The 23,161-nt window shown below is 46.7% G+C and overlaps 1 protein-coding gene across 2 annotated transcripts in view; it reads left to right on the forward strand.

Moving 5' to 3' along the window:
* The first annotated feature begins 268 nt into the window (after positions 1-268).
* Positions 269-23,161, forward strand: part of LPP (LIM domain containing preferred translocation partner in lipoma) — a 298,039-nt gene continuing 275,146 nt past the window's right edge. The window contains exons 1-2 of one of the 2 annotated variants that reach the window (XM_062499363.1): positions 269-338; positions 909-1,015. The gene's annotated coding sequence lies outside the window, so the exon portion shown is untranslated. Of the gene's footprint in view, positions 339-908; positions 1,016-4,136; positions 4,856-23,161 lie in introns of those variants that run through there. The other variant, XM_062499362.1, reaches the window with a different exon arrangement.

A 23,161-nucleotide genomic window follows, 5' to 3' on the forward strand; every position in this document is an offset into this window, starting at 1 on the left:
GCACAGATACAACAAACAGGTCTGAACTGAGCTTTTCCATAGTGACAGCAGCAAATAGCAGAATCTTTCTCTGCTGAGCTGTGATGACAAGCCTGTGCTTGTCATGGGCGGAGATAGGGCTTTAGAGTGATCAGGATGTGGCTAGGATGGGATGGTGGCCAGGGACTGATGGGGACAGGAAGGAGTGTGTGCTTCAGATGCTGTTGGTCTCTGTAGGATGCACCCTGACATGTGTCATGGCATGTCCCATCTCACGTGCAAAATGGTGGCCACATGGCTGGTTGTCCCCTCTGCTCTAACTTCATCATCTGCAGAAGGGGAAGCACAACACTGAGCAGGTCACATCAAGAAAAGGTGGTGTTTGCTTCTCAGCTTCAGGAAGGGGTGAGATAATTCCCACTGGGAATTGTACAGAGCTCCAGAGAGAAAATGCTGTGCTGAGGGGGAGGGTTGATGGTGTAACTCTGCTCACAGTAATGGTAACCTCATGAGCTTCAAAATGCCTTAAATGGCACATTCTAGCTCTCTCACTCTGCCCAAGGCCAGAGATGAGTGATGGTTCACTCTGTTCTCTTATTTATGCCTCATTTGGTATCTCCTTATCCCTCTCTCTTCTCAATGGTGTTAAGAGCAGTAAAGGAGCAGTGTCTTGCGGATGTGTGAGTTGTTGGCCAGACTCTGGCAGATGACATTTCTGGTCATTGCTGGTCACTGGCCCAGTTTGGGGTGGTGGGTCTTGGTTTTGGAGGTGCTGAAAGGAGTCCAGGAGTATGGACACTTCTGCTTAAGAAATCTGGGGAGGAAAATGCTGCATTTCGCAGAAATTGTGTGGGTTAAACTGCTGGCTTTGGAGACAAGCTCTTGGGAAACCCATCCAGTGTACATCACTCAAGTCTCTCTGTTTTCAGGGCTGGGAAAGAAACCTTGAAGTCGTGAGTCTGGTGGAGCCCTGCGTGTTTCCAAACACCCTGCTCAGAGTTCATCCCACCAGTAAGGCTGTGCAGTGTGAGAACTGGTACGTAAACACAATTCACAGGCACAAAGGACAAGAAGGATGTCTGGGTTTTCTGAGAGTGGCACCTTGTTTATAGCTCTCAAAATTTGGAGGGAGAGTGGGATCGCCAGAAAACACAAGACAAACTGATGGCTCCCTGGTGGTGCTTACACCCAGAGGCTTTGGTGGGGAAGGGCTGAGCAGTGAGAGGCTGTGAGTGTCCAGAAGTCATCCCAGACTATGGTGCTGAGGCTTTAGACATGCTCTGTGGAGTGATGTGTGGTGTCATAGCATGCACAGAGAGGCGACGTGGGGGTAATGACAAATGCACACACCAGAAATGCATACACACACACAGACACAGGCTGTACAAGTGTAGGCACATGGAAACAAAGATGGCAATGCATATATAGTATGTACTATACAGTGGCATATGAGAGCTTGGGGGTGTATATACCAAATGTCTGTATATACTATATATGGCGATTAAAGAATGCATATGCATTCATGTTCTCTTTTTTTTTCTTTCTGTCTCTTCTGTATTTCTGTGGAGCTGTTGCAAAACTACCAGATTCAACCTCCTGGGGAGCCTTTCTGGCCAAGGTTTTACAAGCCAGCACCTGCTTTGCCTGCCTGACTTCTTTCTATATTTATTCCTCTGCACCCGGCTTTTGCCTTTGCCTGTGGAACTGTCACAAACATTTGTGCTGGCTTTTGACTGCATGGGACTTCAGTTTGCAAGTCCTAAATCTGCCTTTGTGCATGGTGGAGGAGCAGGCATTTGTGTGTGTGGTTGTGCATATGTATGTCTGAGCATCCCTGGTCCTTGCTATCTGCATTTTGTGGCCTGTGTCCCTGTGATTCTGCAGCAGTCCTGTTTTCTGCCCCTTCAAGATGTTTTTATGAATCAAATATTCTCAGTCATCCTGCTTATGTAATTTGTAATTTTTCATTTAAATTAGCCACACCTGACCCAGTGGCTGCTTTATAACAATCTGTACTGCTGTGCAGTAGGCTTGAGTTGGATTTTATTCCCAGGTCCCCAAGGTTTCACTTCCCAAGCTTAGTACTGTTTGGAGAATTTATGTTGCCATGTAGCAGAGAGCTCCTGGTTAGGCTATGGTTGGACATGAATGTGTCCATCCCTCTGGTTTCTCTCCTCTGTGTTGTTTGGGGTGGAAGGTGCTCTGAAGCAGAGTTGCTGAACACAGGTGCTTATGTACCTCTGTTTATAGTGATCACAGTAGCAAGGGAGAGGGTACAAAGCTGGAAAAAGGAGAGGAGATCCTAGTGCTGTCCTGGGAAAGTCAATCTGGGAGAGTAGCAAGTGCAGCCCAGAGAGACATGTGCTTGTTCCTGGTTCGATGGGTATAACTTGCACACACTGAAAAGCAGTGCTGGGCTGCCTGCCAAGTGCTGGGGAATGGCTTGTCCTCATCTGCTCAGGCCCCTGCACTCCCACCCCTTTTTAACAGCTCTCTTTGCTGCTGAAATGGGAGTCCCTCTAAGGTCACAAAAGCATTAGTCCCAGATTTCAACCCAAGAGCCATAAAACATATCCTGCCTGACCGCTGTTCAAAGGCAAAGGCGGCGTGAGCAACCCTCACTCCCCTGGGTTTCGTGTCCCTGTCCCCACCATGTGTGTCACTGCAGCCTGCATTCCTCTCCCATCCTCTGCATCTTGTGCTGACACAGCTGGCAGGGAAGGCAAGGTGGTGGCATTTAACTCATAGGGAGAGCTTTGATCTGTTCATCTCTGGTGGGACACCAGAGCTCTAAAGGCTGGTGTGTGCCTGTGATGGGTTTTTTGCTCTTACAGGTTCCCCTTCCATGCTTTTGTTCCTGTCCTTGACTTTGACAATTCTCTACTTCATTCCACTGTTTGTCCTTGTAAAAAGCAATACCTTGGGGATTGTTTTACGCAAAGGGCTGGAAAACTTGAGTCAGAGTTGGTAAAAAGCCCTGCACAAACCTGACACTTTTAACATTGGTTTTGAGAATATCTCTTGTTTCTGACCATGGAGAAATCTCTGAGTGACCCTGATGCTGGCTGGGGAACACAGCTCCTGTGGGAAGTTTTTGTGGGCTTTTGGAGAAACAATTACTCAGCTACCCATGGAGAGCTAGTCCCAGCCTGCAATGCGTTGAGGCTGTCCTGGTGTACCACTTAGTGCCACTTGGACTGTTGGTTCTTTAAAGCTGCCTTTATCACCACCAGTGTAATGAACGTGTGCTGGTGCTGCCTGCAAGGTTGATTTTTTTTGCAGTGGTAGCAGAGTATCACTGAATTAAATCTGGGCATGTTCTAAAAGGCAGAGACCTTTGTTTCCTTTTAAAGCAATGATTTAAATGTTTTCTGTCACCTGTGGGTCCTAAATTTTTGCTGCCGTGGGTCCCGACGGCTGTTCAGTTCCTGGAGGTAATTGCAGAGCTTCTGTCGCTGCAGAATTTCGGCTCCTCCCGAAGCCTGTGCTCCAGTACCAGTGAAAGCCAAGATGTATTGTAATGTCACTTTTTTACAGTTTGTTTTGGCCATACATGGGCAGAGTCAGCTCTGGAATTCCTTCCCTATAAATTCAATAGCATCTTGTGGGTGGTGCTGGGGAATCACTCTGGTCTGGTTGGATTGCCTTGCTTCAGCAGCCTGTTTGCCTTGAAAATGTCCTGCTGTGCACATTCCTGAGAGGCTGCCTGCCCCTGGAGCCATGGCTGCAGCTAACAGGAGGCTGCTGTCCCATGCTGGCAGGCAGAGTCAGTTCCTGCTGCCTGCAGGTCAGCCTTTGCTGCTGAGGCTTGATGCTTGATGTTGCTCTGGCGTGCATGCAGGCTTTGCAGGGATTGTTTATGCTCTCTCAGAAAACTGCATCTTAAACTTGGTTTGTGGGTTTGAGCATTGACACTCAAGTCCCTTTTCCAGGGATGGGGAGGCTGGGTGCTCCCTAGTTCCCACCTGTGTGTCCCAGCGGGGATTGATGGGTGCTGCCATCCTGGGGCTCCTTTTACCTGCAGGGATCTCTTGTCTTGTCCTTCAGTTTGTGCCTCTCTGCAGAGCTGTCTTTTGTTTTTGTGGGGTTTTTTTTTCCCATAACACAAGTTCAAATACATACCCTTTATAAAGCACTAGCTTGATGAGCCAGGTGAGGGGAGATTTCCCTGTGCCAGGTGAGCAGCCAGTGTGGGATGTGGTGTGACTGATGGTTGAGCCTGCCTTCTCTGGGCCAAGCTGATGTTGCTATAACCACAGACTGAATCTGCCTATTTGCCTTCAGAGAACACTCCAAAAAGTAGTTCTAGTAGGTTTTCTGATGGTGAGTTGAGGGATGAGAGAGGTTTGTTGCAGGGGTTGAGCAGCAACAGCTCCTGGAGTTGCTCCCATTGAATCTTCCTGTACATCCCTAGTGGGGGGCAGAGATGGGGTGTCACCCATCATGCCAGGAGCCCCAGTAGCACAGTTGAAGGTGATTATGTGTGGCCCCATGTCCAGGCTGTGTGTAGGTCAGCAAAGGCAATGTGCTCAGCTCATGCTTCAGAGGGGCAAGTCATCCCTGTGCCAAAGCCAGGGAGAGAAGGGTGATTTTTTTTTTTTTTTAAGTCCTTTGGAGTTTTGATCTCCATATTTGGAAATGTTTACCCATTGCTCTGATCTATTGCAAGGGAGGGGAGGTGACTCAGGGCTCAGGGTCTGGTGGAAGCAGGATTTGAATTCCTGTAGTAAGGTTTTTTTTTTTTTATCCCCCCTCCTTTCTTGTTTTGGAAGCTTGTTGTGGTCAGTTTTCAGTTCTCTCTCGCTCCTGGACCTTGTTCCAAATTTGATGTGCTCGAGAGGGAAGCATGTTAGCAAAGGAGCTTGCCTGAATGCTGGTAAGTGCATCATTGCTGTTATAGCAAGCAAGTTGGGATTTTTTTTTTGTTGTTTTGTTTAGTCAGATGGATTGCATCAAAGTGTGTGCATTGCTGGTGGAGACAGGCAAGGATCAACAGCAAGGGACCCAATAAAGCCTTCTGTAGCAGGGAAAGTTGGCTTAGTGGATTGGTCTCAAAGGCAAAATGTTTCTTCAGGAGTAGGTATGAAGATAATTTAAGCCAGCTCCCATTCAGTCACGCTTTTCCTTTTAGTTTCACTGGTTAGTGCAGCAAGGCAGCAGATCACTATAGAGCTAAAGGAGGATGTATTCATGTGGTCAGCAAGGAAAACATAGCTTATGTATGATTTCTGTCTCTTAAGGAAGAGTGTGTGTATTATAAGGCTGGATAACACATGGATATATTTCTCTCAAATGCTAATATTTAACTCTGTTCCATTAGTTGAAGTTTAGCTACTGTAACTGGATAAAGTTTGAGTGGGTTTTTTCTTGTTTTTCTGTATTTTTCCTTAGTGTTACGTTTTTAATGTGTCTGATACTGTAGCTGGCTGCTTCTTTTTGCTCTTTCCTTTCTATTTCCTGAAAGGAAGCTGCAATTCATCCAGACAGTCAGGAGTGTGGGGGGAAACTAGAAGATGCTCAGCTTCCTGTTTTATTCATGGCAGCTAAAACCATACTGGGGAATCTGGAGCAGAGATCGACCATCCTGCATTCCTCTTGTCATTTGGAGCATGTAACATGTACAGAGTGCTTTTAACACTGCTCTGGGGGTCATGGAGCAGCGAGTCCTATGCATCAAATGGGAGGCACTGCACTTCATCCTTTTACTTTGGAAGGGGCATTGGTGAAAACCCTTTGATAGTTCCCAGTGCTGGCTAGTAACCCTGGTATCTTTTCAGCTAACTGGTGTTTTTAGGCTTCTTCAGACCTGTTGCTTCATACTCTCGATCTTAAATTTAAGACCTTTGTTAGAAAGTTAAACCTCTTGTCGATTTTCATTTACCCTTTTAAATAGGGCTTAATACCCATTGGTTTTTCAAGATATGTGGATTTGAAGTAGGTCCTTGAGGTACAAAACTATTTGGATTGTCTTGAAGAGGGAAAGATAGTTTGCTTGAGGATGGCTGTGTGATTAAAAAACACTCAGCCACAAAAAGTGATGAAGGACTGCTGGAGCCTTTTCTGTGGCTGGGACATGCTGGGGGTTTGTAGAGTTCAGCTGTATTTTAATCTTTGTTGTTTCAAAAGGTTGATTGGATTACTGCAGCTTTTGGGGTCAGGGCCTGGCCAGGCTGAGCTTGGTGTAAAGGAAAGAACTGCTGTCCTAAAGAGTGCCCAGCCGGAATGGGCAGGGGAGGTGATGGGTTAGGAAACAGGGCCCTGGGAGCATGTATGGAGCTGTCACAGCACCTGAAACCTCAGGCCAAGGACTCCCCTAGCAATCACTCATCCTCTGCCGTGCATGGTGGTGCCAAACTGTGAAATTCTGGCAGTGCGACCATGGTCTCTGTTGCTCCTTGTGTGCTGTGCTTTGCCTCTGTGTGCGCACACATGGCCCCGTGTGATGGCCGTGCTTCTGGTGGCACGTGGACGTGGCACATCCAGCCTTCAGCAGCTGCCTGTGGCTGAGCTCGGTCTTCTGGGAACAGCATGGTGGGACTGGAAATGATAATGTTCTGTTCCCATCGCAGTTTCCTCCTTTTCCTGCTTACCAGGACATGCAGTTTGTTGGAAGACAAGGATGAGCAGTGCTCCGGGCAGGGCTAGTTGGGCACATCTGGGAAAGCGCTTTGTGACACTCGGTGTTCATGTGCTGATCCTTCTCTGTGCAACATCTCACCCCTGCGAGGATGTGACTTGAGAGCTGGACTGACTGTGAAGGATGAGCTCCCCATGTGCTGCCTGTGCCCCCCTTTCCTGGTGGATGCTGGGCAGAGCTGGTGGAGCTCTGGAGGACGAGGTGATGCCCACAGCTGGGACTGCAGGCTGCCAGGGCTCTCCATCTGGTGTTTCTCCAGGACCTGAGCAGATTCAGTGACCGCTGATGTTATCCAGGATCCACAAAGCATTTTCTCCTGCTCCAGGAACAGAGCCATTAAGGGCTGACCTGTAAATTAATACAGCTGTCTAAAGTTTTTTTTTTTTCCCTCCTCTAGCCTGGCACCTGGTAAACACTGCAGCCTGAGAAGCCTTCCATGGCACTGGCCCTGGAGAGTGTTCAGAGAACTCCATGGCTGCCCTTCTTAAGATTCTCTCAATCTCTATTAATGATGTGTTAAACTCAAAGGACTTGCTTTAGCTCACATGTAGGGAGGTTTGGTTCACAGCCCATCCTTCATCCTGGCTGTTGCCCTGATCGATCCAGGGCTGGCACTGCATGGTTGGCAAAGGGATTACACCAGCACTGTGATTGGAGTGCTCTGAGGGAGCTCAGTGTGCACTGAGGGCTGGGTGTTTGTGTCCCACAGCAGGTAAGAGAAGCTGCCCCAGATAGCACGGGACTAGCACATGTGGGTGGAAGGGGTGAAGGTTGCAAACCTCTGCACATCTTAGACTTTGCATTTCTTTAGGCAAAGGTTTCAGATCCCTTGGGTACTAAATTGTGCCTGAAGGCTGAGGAACGTGGTGTTATTATCGTGAGCAGACATAGAAATTAGGGCACTGTGTGGCAGATTTGGGAAAAGTGCAAATCTCTATTTCATGTGATAGTTTGTGCTCAGTTCCTGCAGACAGGTGGGTGCTTTGTGGCCTCGGGCAGAGCAATGCTGTCAAACCTATCTCTTACTCTAATAAAGTCATTTTTCTGAGCAAATATTTCTGCCTAAGTTGCTTAAAGGTAAACCAAGAAGCATTGATTATTTCATAAAGTTGATCTGTGTTGCTAGTGTGTGATGTGATCTCAACACATATCATTACATTAGAAATTTCCAGATGGCACTTCACCCAATTGTATGGTTGCTTTTTCTTGAGATCTAAGTGGAGTGCAGGCTTTTAAGAAATGTCTGTTGTTATTAGCTTTATCATACACGTTCTCCTGTACCAGCTGGTCACACAGCAGGAGGTCTCACTCACAGCCTAATTCTTCAGTCAGCTTTGGGGGGACTTTGCTCCTGTGAGTTAGGTATTTGCATTTGGGATGAGATCTCTGAATGAAAAGAACATGTTTGCCTCCAGTGAGTGTGCTGGTTCAAGGACTAAAGTGCCCAGAAGGAGGAAAGGGGTTGCTCTTGTTGCTTTACTGATGTCCTCCAATAGTTAACTGTGCTTACTGCTTGTCCTGGTGCAGGAGGAAAATGTTTTAAAGAAATAGCAGGTTTCAGAAGCCTGGCTGCTGTGGTGGAGAGGGAAAGAATCCCTGTGCTGTGCTGTCTCACACCCCTACTGCAAAAATATCAGAGGGACAAGTTCAGGTGAAGCTCCCTGTTTCTGGCAGCCACTTCCCTCCTACATCCTTGTTCTTCAGGTAAATCCCTCTTCAACTCCATTTGCTCTTCCCCTTTCTTCCCTGAAAAGTCATTAGCATCCCTTGAAATTAAGGAAAGGACAGGAGGAGGGAATAAATGGATGTTAAGAAGTAGAAAACAATCCATTAAATAGTACATAGCATGTAATTTTGCTTGGAAACTTACCATGAAATTGAGGAGCACTTTAACAACTAGTAATTTAAATTGCATTTGAACACTGCTAATGAGTTGTTTGCATAGGAATTTTGGTCATTTCACAGCAGGTGGTGGTCTTTAGTACCCCTTCATTCAGTAAAAAAAGAAAGTTTAAACACTTCTTGATGAGGAAGATGCTATAGTCAACTGGTCCAACTATTGCTAGTAGAAGTGCTTCCATGGAAATTTTGCAAGGCCCTGTTAGATTAAGAGCCATTTACATCCTTAGCATCAGGACTTCCAGTGTTAAATACATGGGAATTTGATTCTTTTTTATATAAAAATCTTGTTATTGCTAAAAGGTAGGAGAATAACGTTATCACTATTGCACTCACCAGCATGATAGAGTTGAGGAGGCTGAAGAAGCTCCTCCAGACTCCTGGGGTTGAGGTTTACAGCTGTGGGACTGACCCAGGAGTGAATCTAGTGGCTCGGTCCTTATCACCTCAAACAAATCAAACCAATGCTTTGGGATCTGATCCTGACTTGCTCCACCTGAAGAGGAACAACAGAGAGGTGCTGATTGGCTGTGCCTGTGGGGTATTTGTATTTAAGTTATTAGTCTTGTTTTCCCAGTGTTTAATGCTCTTCACCACCACTGTTTTACTTCTAAAATGCCAACTATTTTCCGCAAAAGGCAGTATCAGCCTAATCACGTTGCTACTTTGCTACTGATTGTGCTGGGAACAGACTCGACAGGAAGGCAAATGCAAGTTACTTGTTGCCTGTTGCTGAATGAACATCCCGTTTTCAGAGCAGGGTTTTTGCAAATCCGTGGGTATGCTTAGCATATGGAAGGGGGTTCCAGTATCAAAACAAATCTGGCCTCCTGCTTCTGAATGTGTAGGTTGTTTCTTAGAAGATGGAACCTTTAAAATCTGTCCCTGCAAACATGGCTGTTAAATCCTGCTATTTCGAGAGGTGTGAGGCAGCTGTCTGCACTGAGATAAGCTATAAAAAGGCAATATTTTCCAAAGCTGGCTTTTTTAGCTATACCTGCCAGACAGCTCGGCCAGTAGGAGTTCACCAGGAGTGTCACAACTGCTGCCCTTTTATGCACAGGGTGCTGAGTGATGTAAAAACTACTGGGCAAGTTTCCAGGGTCAGCATTCAGCACCAGCTCTTCCATCTCTATTGGGTGAAATGCTGCTGTGCAGGAAGGTGCATTCCTTGTGGAGGAATGAGTGCTTGTTGACTTGGTGTTCTTACATGGTCTATTATTTCCTAGGTGTTCGTTTTGTTCTTAATTTTCATTGTGTCTTTCATGTTGCTAATTTGGTGACCATGTCTAATCACAGGGGGATTTGAATGTCCCTACTGTTATTTGCTTGGAGGCATTCCTGTTTGCTATGTAGTCTTGAGGGTAGCTGGTGAGTTCAGATGCAACCAGTGATAAAAATTGTACCTTTTCCCTTGGACCTGGATGAGGTTTCTCATGGCACACTGGTGTTACCACACAGGCTTCCTGACACGTGTGCTTCCTGCAATGCTTTTTTAGTTATCAGCTAATTCTCCAGCAGTGAGTGTCAGAAAGCTGCATCAGATAATCTGGCAGAGGCTGTTAGGACTGCAGGGATGGAGAAGGATGTGGCTTTTGAGCATGTTCCCAGTGAAGTATTTCTGAAGGCTGGGAGGGCACTGGGGATGGGTGTATTGAAGTGACTGGAGCAATGTCCTCAGGTAGGTGTGGAGCTGGTGTGTGTGGGGAGAAGGGATGAAATCTATGTGATGGGGGAGTGCAGGGAGCCAGAAGAAACCCCAGGCAACCTGGGTTCTCACAATGCTAAAAGCTGGTTCTTTTATTTCAACTCAGTGAACTATTTAGCAAGTACTTTTGTCCTCTTATTTTAATGGAATGAGCGTTTTATCACCTTGATTCCTGAGAAGTGCTTCACCTGTTATTCAAATCCCCCATCCAGAATGCCTGTGGTTGCCAACCAACCAGCCCAGTTCCACGCATGGGTGGACGGTTTTGTTTTTCCTGTTTTGAAGTCAAACTGCCTCTTAGTCACCTCTGGATGTCCTGTGTGTTGTGGGTAATCTTTTCTTTGTAATTATTATTTCCTTACACCTGTTTTCCATATCAACAGTCTTCTTGCCTCTTTTCCAGCTTTGTTCTAAAGGCAGACACACACTCAGCTGGTGGAATTGGATGTAGATTTGATAATTGCTCCCTGAGCAAACAGCCGTGTGTGTCTGCATGTCTAAAAACCTACTGATGACTGAATAGGAGTGAGATGTGGGGTTTGAAATAATCCCAGTGAGTTATTTCTGGCTGTGGTCTCTCCCCGTGGTGCTCCCGCAAGCTCCTCTACATCTCAGGGTTTGAGCTGAGGTTGAACTGGGCTGGTAAAGGCCCTTTGTTTCCCCACCTCCCTGTCTCAACTTTTTTTGAAAAATGCAGATAAAATCAAGTGATAACCTTGTAACAGAGATAAGGAAGAAAAGTCTTACAGGTAGGTTAGTTTGCAGTGGAGGGAAGGCAAACACCAAGGGAACCCACACTGAGCTACCCTGAAATGCTGAGGAGGCTTATTTATCACTTACTAGCCCAGTAAATGTATCCTGTGCTTTACAAGTGGGGAAGATGACAGTTCTTGTCCTAAAGGTTCTGCAAAGCAAGGCAGACAAATGAGCACTTGAGGTCTATGGAAGGGTTAGCACAGGTAATTGCTGGAGATCAAACTCCAGATAAAGCAGATTCCTGGAAGAGAAGGGCTTTTGCTGTGGGAGTTGTGGTGATGAGAAGGATTTTTCAAGTACTGGAGGAGTGGATCATGAGAGGAAGGTAAATGGGTATGGAGGGAGGTGAGAAGACCTTAAAGGAAAGAACGTTGAAGGGGAGGGTAGAAAGTGAGAAAAAGAGTAGGAGGAAAAAAAGAGCAGCAAGTCTGCTGTGGGAGGGGATGGTGTAGATGAGAGTCAAGATGACCTTAATGTCTCTTGGTTGTGTGTTATAAGCTATGCCATAACTCAGCTACTGCAATTAGTCATCTCCCAGGGTGTGAAGTACCAGTTTCTTCTCTGGATGGAGTGTACTGGTCCTGGCTGGAGTCCAGGGCTGGAAGATCTCTTGGCCAGGCTTGAATGCCCCATGTGATGGGGTGCTGGGTGGTCACATCCTGTCTGTGTCCCACTGCCAAACATTAATAGGCAAGTGCATAAGCAGCTTGTCATCTTCTGCTTTATATACTTAAGGGTTAGTTAGTCCCCTAGAGATTCAGACAGCAAATCAGAGATGGGGGGGTGTGTGTGTGTGTGTGTACATATGTAGAAATGTACCTCCAGCTTGCTTATCTTTGTCTGATCCCCATCTATTTTTGTGTGTCTCCTTTTACTGTTGATCCTATTCAGATCTTCCTTCTGACTCCTCATTTCCTCCACAAAGTAGTCCCTGGTCCTTCTAGTTCTTTCCTACTTGCCCATTAGTTAGACACAATTCTTTTGTAGCCAGGACAAGGTGTGGGAACATGTAGGACGTCTCTGGAGCTCAGTCCATCTACTGTCGTGTCATGTTGTTCCAGTAGGAGAGAAACCTGAGTTCAGAATATCTGAAATTGCCCATTATCTCTGATCATTTCTTGCAGTCCATAATTTGGGGATGGTGAAGTGAGGGGAAGAGGAGGCAAGTACATCTAAACATGACTTATCCCACGATTGATCGATACAAAATGTTCATTGCATTTTCATTGTCAAAAATGACTCCCCCCTCCTGCCCTGCCTTCTGTGAGATGCTGCAAAGGCTGCTGTGCTGGGCTTAGTGGTGGTGGCATGGCCAGCCCAGCCAAAGGTGTCTGAGTTTTGGTCCAGACTCTACTTTCTGGGTGGGCTGAGGTTGACCACGGTAGAGGTGACGTGATTTCAGAGGGGAGAGAGATTCCTGGCCATTCTCAGGAGACTGCATGTTGCTCCAGGCACGGAGCAGACCTTTTGACAAGAGGGGTCACTCCCAGCCTTCCCCTTGGGGAGAGAGGCCAACAGATGTGCAAGATGTAAGGCAATATTAAGGGACATAATAAAAAGTATTGTGGGCTGTCTGCCAGCAGCCCCTCTGGGCTGGTGCCACAGATGGCTCCCTTGGGCTCCAGAGGTGTTTCACTGGTGTGTCCTGCTGAAGATTCCTGCTGTGTGCAGTGTTGGGGTAGAGATGGAGCTGCTGGGTCTTCTCTTGACTCCAGGTGTGTTTAGGGCAGTGATTTTACAGTCTGTTTACTGACCAGGAAGGGTCAAAACTTGCCCAAAGCTGCACGGATGTTCCCAGGAATATACAAACAGTTACGTGCAGGTATGTATATGGTATGGCAAAGAATAGATTCAAGTTTTGTGATTCCATTTGTCCTGCCCTTCTCCCTGGCATCTTCATCAGCAGCTTTAAGGGCAGTCCTACTGTAGCACTTGACCGTGATTATATTTGTGCACAGGAGGCTCTCTGCCACTGTTGCATTGGGATGGGATCTATGGCTGGGCTGACCTCAGCAGCCTCTTTAAAAGGCTACAAAGTATTTGCAGTTATTTCACATCTTCCACCCACCACAGTCAAGGCCTTGATCTGCCAGTGAACTTGCAACAGTGTTTTATTAAACAAACCCCACTGTGGACAGGTAGGGTTTTGTTGGGGGAGTTTCAGCCTGTGAGGGAGCAGGCTGAGTTTGAGCATGTGCTCCTGTAGCGTTATCTGTTAGTACAAATGACACCAGTGGCATCTTCTGCTTCATCCTGTGCTGGGAGAAGGTCCTGCCAGGAGCTGGGCTGTGTGGTGTGCTCTGGTGGCAGGGGCAGGACCCAGGACATTGAGCAGTCCCTGGTGAGATGTGTAGGTTTCTGCTGCTCTGTTTTGGAGCTGCTGTCACTGCAACAGAACGCTACAGGATCCAGGGTGCACACAAATGTGTTTACAGAGCAAATAAGGGTGGGAGAGAGAAAAGGAAGAGCCTCAAAGTGGCTTTGGGTGTTTTTTAAGTGGTAAAGCTGAGAAATTCCTGAGCATATGCAGTTAATGTCTGTTTAAACAGAAACTTCTTTAATAGCTGAAATATCAGCTCCTGCGGAAGAGCTTTCCTGGTGGGTCTTTTTCATCTGCAGCCACCTGCCCTGCTGGGGTGTGCAGGGGGATGTCTCCAAAGGTGCCGGGCTTCGTGTTTTCGGTTGGGCTTGTTAGGTGTTTGCAAAGGGCGATGCCGCCCTTCTTTCCTGGCTTGCTTCCACTTCTCTGACTGTCTGGAGGCAAAAGTGGTAAATTCTTATGAAAACTCACCCATTTGGGTCACGAGGGTACCATGCCTGATGTAATTTGTTTTTGTGAGATGTTATTTACTGGGATCCTGGAGGAATATGATGTAGAATAAACTCAAGGGCTTCTCTCCTGCTGGAGCTGTGTGCTTTGTCTATGAGCAGGCTGCTCTCTGAGCAGCAGTTCTGGTGAAAGCTTGTGAAGTTCTCAGAGCAAAACCACTGGGGAACAGGGTATGTTGTGGAGGCAGGAGAGGGTGGTAGCAAAGTCTTTGTAGCCTTGACCTGCCTGTTAAAACTTCACAGGGTCTTACTGGCTGTATGGATGTCAAAGCAGCAGCCTGCTGTGGACATGATGCTGTTTGTGTGTATTTCACTTGATTAAAAAAAAAAAAGTCATGAGGATGTTTTGAACAGTCTTGCTGAGCACCACTGTCGCCCTTCTTGTTAGCTACAGCAGTGACCTGGGGCTTTCTTCTTGTGATGGAACTTGCAAAGGTATGCTTTTTCCCTTTTTATCTTTTCCTTTTACAAACACCATTGAAGTGCCTCTCATGCTTCAGCAGCAGTTGCTTCAGCCTGTGCTGTTGTCCACGTGCTGGTTGGAGGCTCCTTTGTTATTTTGACACATAGCTAGCTGTGAGGAGGGGATTGCAGGACCTGCTTCAGTGGGGCTACACCACACCTAACCTCAGTGATGCACGGGGCCAGATCCCTAGCAGGTGGGAATGGCAGAGTGTGGCACCTCACAGCCAGTTTTGTCAAGGCTGTTATTCTCTGAGTATAGAGAAACCACGTTGAACTCCTTGCAGTTTGTAAGGCTTTGAAAGCTTGACACGGACATGATGTTCCTCTCTGAGCTGTAGCTGCTCAGAGAGGAGTGCAGTTCATTTGTTGCTTCTGAGTGCTGGAAAACATGTCATGCAAACTCTGAAATGTTTGAACAAGTCATGCTCTTCTCCTTGTTTTATCTCTTTTTCACTAGAAAAACAGGTGGAGATGTTTATCCCTCTCTCCCACTTTCCTTCCTCCTCCCAACCTTGGCACTGTTGTCTCACTCTTGTGGACCTCTTGTGTCATGCACCAGTGTAGCATTTGTCCCTCGAGAACACACCAGTCACTGCTGATTTGCCTCAAATCATTGTCCTTGCAGTCTTGAATAATACCCATAATAAGCAGGTGGAGCTGATACAATCACTTCCAATGCAGCTGACAGCACCTGGGTCAGAGTATTTCTCACTGTTTCCTGACAGGGGAGAAAATAAAGTACACATGAAGGCAAAATGCACGACTTTTCCTCTTTGTCTCCCCTCCCTGGCACATAAGTCATGGTTTCCACAACAATGAAGAACTCTCAGCCAATCTGTTTCACAGAAGAGGCTGAATTTCTTAGAGTCACCATTTCCATGTCTGACAAAGTTAAAAAACTAAAAAAAGAAAAAAGGCAGAAAGGGCAGAGAGGCCACGTGCGGTCTGGCAGTCAGCCAGGCAAGGAGTGCTCTTTGGGGTTATTATTAGGCAGATAACTGCATCAAGAGCTTAAGCATCACCCTGGGTCTGGTGGCTGCGGTGCTCTTTGTGAAGTGCTGATGCACATTTCATACTGGTGAGAATGTATGGTAGGACCTGAAGCTACTTCTAAAAACCATTTTTGTTTTTCCTTTTTGCCTGCAGTAATTAGGGTGCCAGCAGAGTCCCTGGGAAGTGATTATAGGTACTCCATGGGTAGCTACTGCTAGTTTGGAGCTTGCAAATTCTTTTCCCTCTAGCACCTCTGTGTTCCTGCCTCTGATAGGAACCATGCCTAGAGTTGGTATGTGTCAGAGGTGTCCCTGAGTGAACTGGACTGCCTTGAGGATTTTCTAACCCCTTCTCAGGACCTGTCACAACACAGAGGAAGTTTTGGGGCCCATGGGTTCTGGTTTGGAAGGTGTGTGTACAGAGGGGTGCTCAGAGCTGTGGGGAGACCCTGTCACCTGCAGTGCCCTGTAGAAGAGGGGATGTGTGGGAAGTGGAGGGACAGGCTTTTGATGATGAGAATTGAGATGCAGCTCTTAGCACACTTGAACGGAAGCTGATGGAGAAGCGCACAGGGTGGGATGACACGGGTGGAGCTGCTGGCTGGGAAGTTCATTCTCAAGTCCTGGAGACCAGCAGAAGAATGTCTGTTTGTAATGCTGCTAGATACCATGTATCTGTGTTCCCATCTATAGATGGTATGTGAAAGGCTATATATAAATGCTGTGATGGCTGGTATTTTGGCTGATACACTCACAGTTTTGTGCCACATTGAGAGATTTAAAAATATCCCCCTGTTCCAGGAACATCTATACCATGGCAGATGTCATCTGGCATGGGGAGTGGCTTCTGTAAAGGGAGCTCAGCATTATTACTATGAGCCTTAGTAGTCTATTAGAATATTTATTGCTTCACTGCCACCGCAAGACATGTGAGGTGTGTTATTTCTGCCTGTCAGAGTTTTTTCACACATGCAGGCAGGCAGCATCTGTCACTGCTCACTGCGAGTCACTATCTTTCATTCTCAATGAACTTTTTTTCCAGATGGAAGGAAGGCAAAATAAAGGCATCAGAACTACACAGAGCCTATGAGAAATGAGTTAATCATCATTTATTTACCTTGGAGTTGTGCCTCTGGGGACGGTCTTGAATCTGGGTCCTTCTTGGCCAAGACACAAGTCACCTCATGCTTGCTGTTTTTTGATTTCAAGGAGAGTCTGTTGGCTTGTTATGTTAAGCCCTGCGGAAACCTGGTATGAGTCAGAGGTGTCTCTGTTGCAGGAGACAAAGAGTAGGATGGGAAACAAGTGAGAAATTACATGCTCAGGACTTTCTTTTGGGAGTAGCTCTCAGGTTCCCCAGGCCTCACTTCATCAGCCAAGGCCCTGGCAGCACTGCCTCATCCCTAGTTTGTGTCAGAATGCAAGCAAGACCTGTTCTTGTGTGTTGTTGCAGAACTGGAGTTTTTGTGGTGGTTGTGAAGCATTGGCTGTGCCAGCCATGTTCTGATGGAAAAGTGTGAATGCTGGCATCACCATCACTCTGCTTGTACACACAGGGGTAATCCTCCCTTTTGCTCATGTTTAGGAGACAGGGTTTGGATGGAGTCTTTCAGCCTTAGAAGGGCTGGGGAACATGTTGAGGTTTGTCTCTCCGTTGTAGAGAGTTTCTGAACCTTCAGAGAAAATAAGGCAGTAAAAACCAAAAAGGAAACAGATGTGAGAAGTCACACCTGAGCCTTGACCTGTGTCTCTTGTTTTGGGTTGCCTGTGAGGTGTCAGTGCTTTGTTCAAATCCTCCTTTGTGAGCTGGCATGAGATGTTGTCTGCAACTGGAAGCAGGGGAGCCAAAACTTTCCCTTCTGTGCTGGGTGAGGATGTGAGTTCATTCCCCTTGTTCACTAATGAAGGGGGAAAAATGATCAGTGGAGCAGTAAAGGTGTGGACAGTGGGATAAGACACTTCACATGAAGATTGCCAGCTAGGAAATATCCTTGTTGGGCTACTTATTTGTCTGAGCCTATAAGGTCTTCCATGTTCCCTGCCCAGTTTGCCTCTTTTTTTTGTTAGGGTGTTGTCAACAATGTCCAGGTGTCCCAGTCTGCTGGCTCTTTGTGGAGTCAAGGTGTTATTTGGTGAAGGTTTTCTGCAGAGGATGGAGGTAGCCTGGAGCTCCATGGAACTGGCTGGCCTAGTGAGTCACCATGGTCACAACATTGATGCCTTGGCAGGTGTTGAACAGCCAGAGGGGTTCTGCTTCCTGGTCAAGGGCAGTCCAGGAGAGGAGTATTGTGGGTTTACACCTGCTAGAGGCACAAGGGACTCTTGGGTCTGCACCAAGGTAGAACTTCACATTTTTCTATTTTAGTTATGGACAGAACAATGTCAAAAGCAGAGGGCTGCTGGTAGGGTTTTCCTGTACATGTCCTGTTTCTTGCATCCATCCCATAGTTCTGTCCCTGATGATACTCTCTCAGGCTGGGCCAATGAACCCAAGTGATAATTCAAGTGAGAATAAGTCTGCTACCTCCTTCTAACCTGGTGGTGGACTTCCAGTGTTTTCCTGACCGAAGAAGAATGGGAGGAGCGTGTCTTGGGACTGTCTCCCCCCTGCTGTATCTGGGGATGGGGGCTTACAGCAGTGACCTTGGGTCGGTTCAGACCCTGTCCATCCAGCCCAGGGTCCACCTCTGGCCAGCAGCAGATGCCAAGGAACGGCTGTCAGCTTCCCCAGGAGGCCAGCGGAGAGGCACGACTGACACTGTTCACCCCACCTTGCCACCGTGGCATTGCCCAAGCTCCGAGCGTGCCCAGCTGGCAGATGAAACGCAAAATGCACAGAAAGCCTGGGCGCTGCGAGCGTGCTTTGGGAAGGCAGAGAGGAGGGTGGGGAGACATCTCCGGTGTCACCTCGCTGTGTGCCAGGAAGCGGCCGGCCCTGGGGTGACAGACGAGCCGGGTGGCAGCCCCGGCGCACGGGGTGGCACATTCTGTACATTCTGCGGCCCCGGCACTCCGGGCAGCTGTGGGCCGTGCTGCCAGGCGTCCAGCCCGCCCGGGATTTCGGTGTCCTCGCACCCGCTAAGCCTCTCTTTCTGCCCTTTTGTTCGTTCCGAGCTCTGCCTGTCACTGAGGTGCGCTTGTTTATCCATCGGGCTCTACAGCCTATAAACAGGATGTCTCTCTGTTTCCTTTAGCCCAGTAACAGTAAACCAGCCCGGGTGCAGATAGCGCTTTAGGAACCCTCCTGCTGGCTGAATGAGCCTGGTGTTGGTCATGGCCAGCTTAGATGAGACAGCACGTGCCTGTATATATATTTGTATGCATCTAATAGGGATGTGGTATGAGTTGGCCACGGTGAACTAATTCACGTTGCTGTAAAGGAAATAAGTGCATGTTTTAGGCAGGGTGGCTGAAACAAGACACCGATTTAAACCGGATCCTGAATATACAATTTGAAAAACAAGCTGTTGTATAAAACCCTAAGCCTGTGAAACCTTTTAAGGGAAAAAATTCTGCAGTTTATTTTGTTTAAATGATGCTTCCCAAAGATTTTCTTGCTATGCCAGAGTCCTGGATACTGAAAGCCTAACAGTGAAACGGAGCTTGTGGAAAGGCATTGCATTAACTAGTGCTTGCAGTGCTGAGTGAAGTTTTGAACGGGGGAAACAAAATCAGAAAAAAACCCAATAAGACACTGTTTAAAAAAACCCCTCTTGTTCAAAAAGGTGGTGTTCAGGCTGTGTAAAAGCAGTGAGGATAAAGGTCATTCTCCTGAACCACTTTTTTGATCTGGGACCTTGCAATCACAGATAATAACAAGCAAAATGGAGTTTTGAGATATTTAGTGTATTAGCTTTAATGTTCAATATGTTCAGTGATTTCTATTGATTGTGGTCTTGTAAGCTCTGCTATAAATAAGGTCCTTTATCGCCCCTGCTTCCTTAAATCTGTAATTTCCTTTAATATCTTCCATTTGAAATAAACATAAAGTTCTGGGCCTTGTGGTTGTATAGGAATGTTTTGGAAAAAGGAATTTCTTTTCCCAAACAGGAGGTAAACTTTAAGCACAGTAATTTTTATTGTGTTTGTTTTTAGGCTGCTCTTACACTGGGGCTGGGCTGATGACTTTTGAACACTTGAAGATGCAAAGCAGGTCTCTAGAAAAGAAGTGAATGATGTCTGGTTGTTTTTTTTTTTATTTTTTTTCTCTTGGATCAATGTGCCCTTACTTCAAGGGAGTTGTCAGTGAGAGCTCATGCTTTTGTAAAAGTTTTAAGTTTCTACCCACCACTTCAACCAGGTTGTCAGATCAACACGTCTCGTTTACAGAGATGTACTCTGGATCTGTTACTGAGACGTGGTTCAGAATAGCTATTGAGGAACAAGTTGTTCTGCCACAGCTCTTCTGTGAGTGCTTTGTGTGCATGCAGCTTCATTCCAAAATGAACATGCCTTTCTTGACTAAGTTCAGGCTATTTTGGAAGGTGCAGTAAGCTAAAACATGGAGGGGGGGAAAAAAATTCTGTTCTTCCAGAAATAAAGTGATTTGCATTGGGTGTATCTTCTGTGAGCCTTTTACATTCTGAAGTCGCTGGCTACCTGGGCAGGCAGATCTCAAGTCATGTGGCTGGCCCTGGAAGTTTTTGCAATTCATGTCATGGTGGCAGGGAGTCCTTAGGAGATCAGCTGTTTTCTATAAAAAGCTGGATCATGGTGATTTTGATAGAGGGGTCAGAGTGCTTGGCACATGATCCTTTTGTGTGAGCAGGCTGGGTGAGTGACAGGGCTTATTTGCAATGGTTGCATAAGGGTTTGACACAAATGGATTGGGTGACGAAGCTGATGGCACCTGCCATACAGATGTCATTTAAATAAAGATGTCCCCCTGATCGCAGAAGCATTTACCCATCATAAGGGCTGGCAGTGCTGGGTAATATTTAAGCTGTTTCGCTTAGCTCATGGAAAATAGGAGTGGATTTCAGTGTTGCCTTTCTGGGTGGGCACTGTGACATTGCCAGCGGTCATGGGTCTCTTGGGCAGTGAGAAATCCTCATGGAGCTTATGGTCAGGGGAGCAGGCAGGGCTGGCTGATGCTCTTCTGCAGAACCCGGGCTTGTGTTAAGGGCCTGTCCCTGCAGACTGCTGGGACGGTGGGGAATGCTGAGATTGGGCTTTGCTTTGCTATGGTTGTGTGTAACCCATCCTGCCTCCCCTTCAGTGTGCCCAGCTGCCATTGCTTCTTTGGTAAGGTGTTTACATCCACCCCATCTCATGTTTCCCAGGAGAAAGCAGAGCCAAATGGTGTGAGATCTGTAACTGGGCTAATTGCCCACTCGTGTTGGCATGCAGATGAGAGAGAATGCTGAATCAGTGGCAAAGCTTCCTCTTCTACGCCTGGGTGCCCGCAGCAGGGATAATTGCTGCTCTCATACAAGCAGTGTGTCACCTCTAGTGTGCTCCCCGCTCTTTTTTTTGTCTCCTTTTAGGAAAGGGGCAGAGCAGTTCGGAAGGGGAAGGGTAAAGCTGGTTTTGGTGGTGAGTGCTTAAAATACTGATGTGTGCTGTAGGAGAGAAAACAGCTTCTCTTTAGAAACTTCTGTGAGTGTGAGGACAGCTCCTGAAGAGGGAGCAAAACAAAGTCTTGAATACATGTATAGGAGATGGATGTTAGAACAATCCCTTCACTTCTCCTGGCTAGAAGTTACTTTGGATATAAGGTGGTTCCCCTTCCTGTTTTCCCTGTGCCCAAGCAGTTGCTTGCTGTCCTGGCCACCCTAAGTGGTCTCTATAGTTAAAGCTGCTCTCTGCTCCATTCATTGAAGCCAGGAGCTGTTCATTTCCCTCACTTCTGTAATGTAGGGAAGTTCACTTTTCCCACTGCTTGCTTTGGCAAGCATGAGGTGCTCTTCTCTGACAATAGCAACCACTGTGTGGTTTGTGCTTTAGCAGGAATATAAACTGTGCTAAAAATGGTAACTACTGTCATTGGTGTGCCTAGGAGGGGACAAAAATTGCCTTTGTCATGTTTCAAACATTTTCTCATGCTACAGGGGTTTGGGGAGGTGATGTGGCACCATAATCTCTCAAGTGCTTCCACCTTCATTGGGTTGGTGGCTGACTTTTGTTGACAACACAAGGAACTTTAAAAAACTTTATTCCTCAACCTTGCACTCCTGATTTCTGTGTATCATCCTGGAGTGGCTCTAGAGGATTTGTCTGGTGCTGCTCTGTCCCTTGGAGCATTTAATAGCAGTAGGGACATGGTATCTCATGTGAATAAGCTTGGTAAAAGACAGAAGGGAACAGCTATTTCTAATGCATTCAACAATGGTAATTGACAGGTGGCAGAAAGTAATGTATAGGCTAGGCACCTTAGTAAGTAATTTCTCTGCAGCATTTAAACATTTTGGTGAAAAATATATTTGAGAAGTGCTGCTGCTGTGTAAGAGTAAGGGCAGTGTTGCATCAAACTATAGGAGAAAGATGAACTGATTGGTTTCCTCACCACATCCCCCTCTCCCCTTTTGCTAACATTTAAAGTGGAAAAAGTCACCTGGTTTGAAAAATGTCAATTGGTTAAAGAGACAAGACAACCAACCAAAAACTCAAAGCAAGCATTTACTACATTGCCTGTTGGTGGGATTGTGGGACCTACACAAAAACAATGCTTAGGAGCTGGACTAGCCCAGGAAGGAGTGGAGGGGAGCAGTGTGCTTGGGCTGGATGTGGCAGAGTCAATGGTTCTGTTGTGCAAACAAGGTTGTGCAAATAGTTCCTCCTCCCAAAAATGAGATGACGGGGTTCAGTCCACTGCTTAGTAATATATAAGAGGAGTAATAATTAATTTGGTGGAAAAAAAGGAAAGCTAGTGGGAGCAGAAGATTAATTTGGAGTCTGGAAGGAGGACATTGCTAATCCTTGATTCTTTGAATGGTTCTGGTGGAAAAGGATGTTAAAGATCATCCAGTTCCAACCTCCCTGCTGTGGACAGGGATACCTTCCAATAGGCCAGGCTGCTCAGAGCCCCATCCAGCCTGGCCTTGGACACTTCAAGGGGTGATGGAAATCTGTCAAAGCGCTTCTAACCATCACTCTTGGAGCAGAGGTTGTTGCTGTGAAGATCAAAATTACTGCCTGGGTGGAAAATGGGAAATATTTTTGCATGGGGGAAATATTTTAGAAAGAACTCCTGCCTCTCATAAAACCCTTTTAGGATCTGAACTTTCAAGCTTGCTAGTACCTTTTTGGTGTAAGAGAAATAGTACAACACAAAGCTTCCTCCCCTCCAAAACACAGAAATATTGACTAAAAATTGTTTTGCACCAGTGCTGTTACTTGGTGGTGGGAGTTAAATGGAATATACCCTGAGAATAAATGGATGGTGACCTCCAGGTGCTGCCTGGAGTTCAGATGCTCTCTTCTGCTCCTTGGCATTGTGTGGGCTTGCTGGGAAGAGGAGGATTAAGTTTCTGGAGGATTTTTAAAAATCCTGCTGGATGCTGTGTAATCTGCATTTTAATGTAATTCTCGTGGTCAGTTGTGCCAGTTATCTGTGCTTTCTGTATTTTGGGAACCTAACAGTATTAAGCCTTCCTTGGTGTTTTTATCCTCTTCCTCTCAGTTGCATAACTGGGTCGTCCTGTCTGGTTGATAACCCCTGGCTTCGAGCTCCGTACATTTTCCTGCTGACTTAAGGTATCTCCTCTTCTTCCCTCCTTGATTTCCTCATTGCCTGCACCCTGCAGACCTGCTCCTGTGATGCTGGGTGTGGGTTACAAGTTTCCTGAGAAAATCCGTGGGTAAATAATTAACGTATTGTAACACTGAGTCCCCCTCTCCCCTCCCTGGGGCAAACAAACTGGTGACAGTGAATATTCGCCTTCTGAGCTTGTCATG

This window comes from Cinclus cinclus, chromosome 10, assembly GCF_963662255.1.
Source record: "Cinclus cinclus chromosome 10, bCinCin1.1, whole genome shotgun sequence".
Classification (NCBI taxonomy): Eukaryota; Metazoa; Chordata; class Aves; order Passeriformes; family Cinclidae; genus Cinclus; species Cinclus cinclus.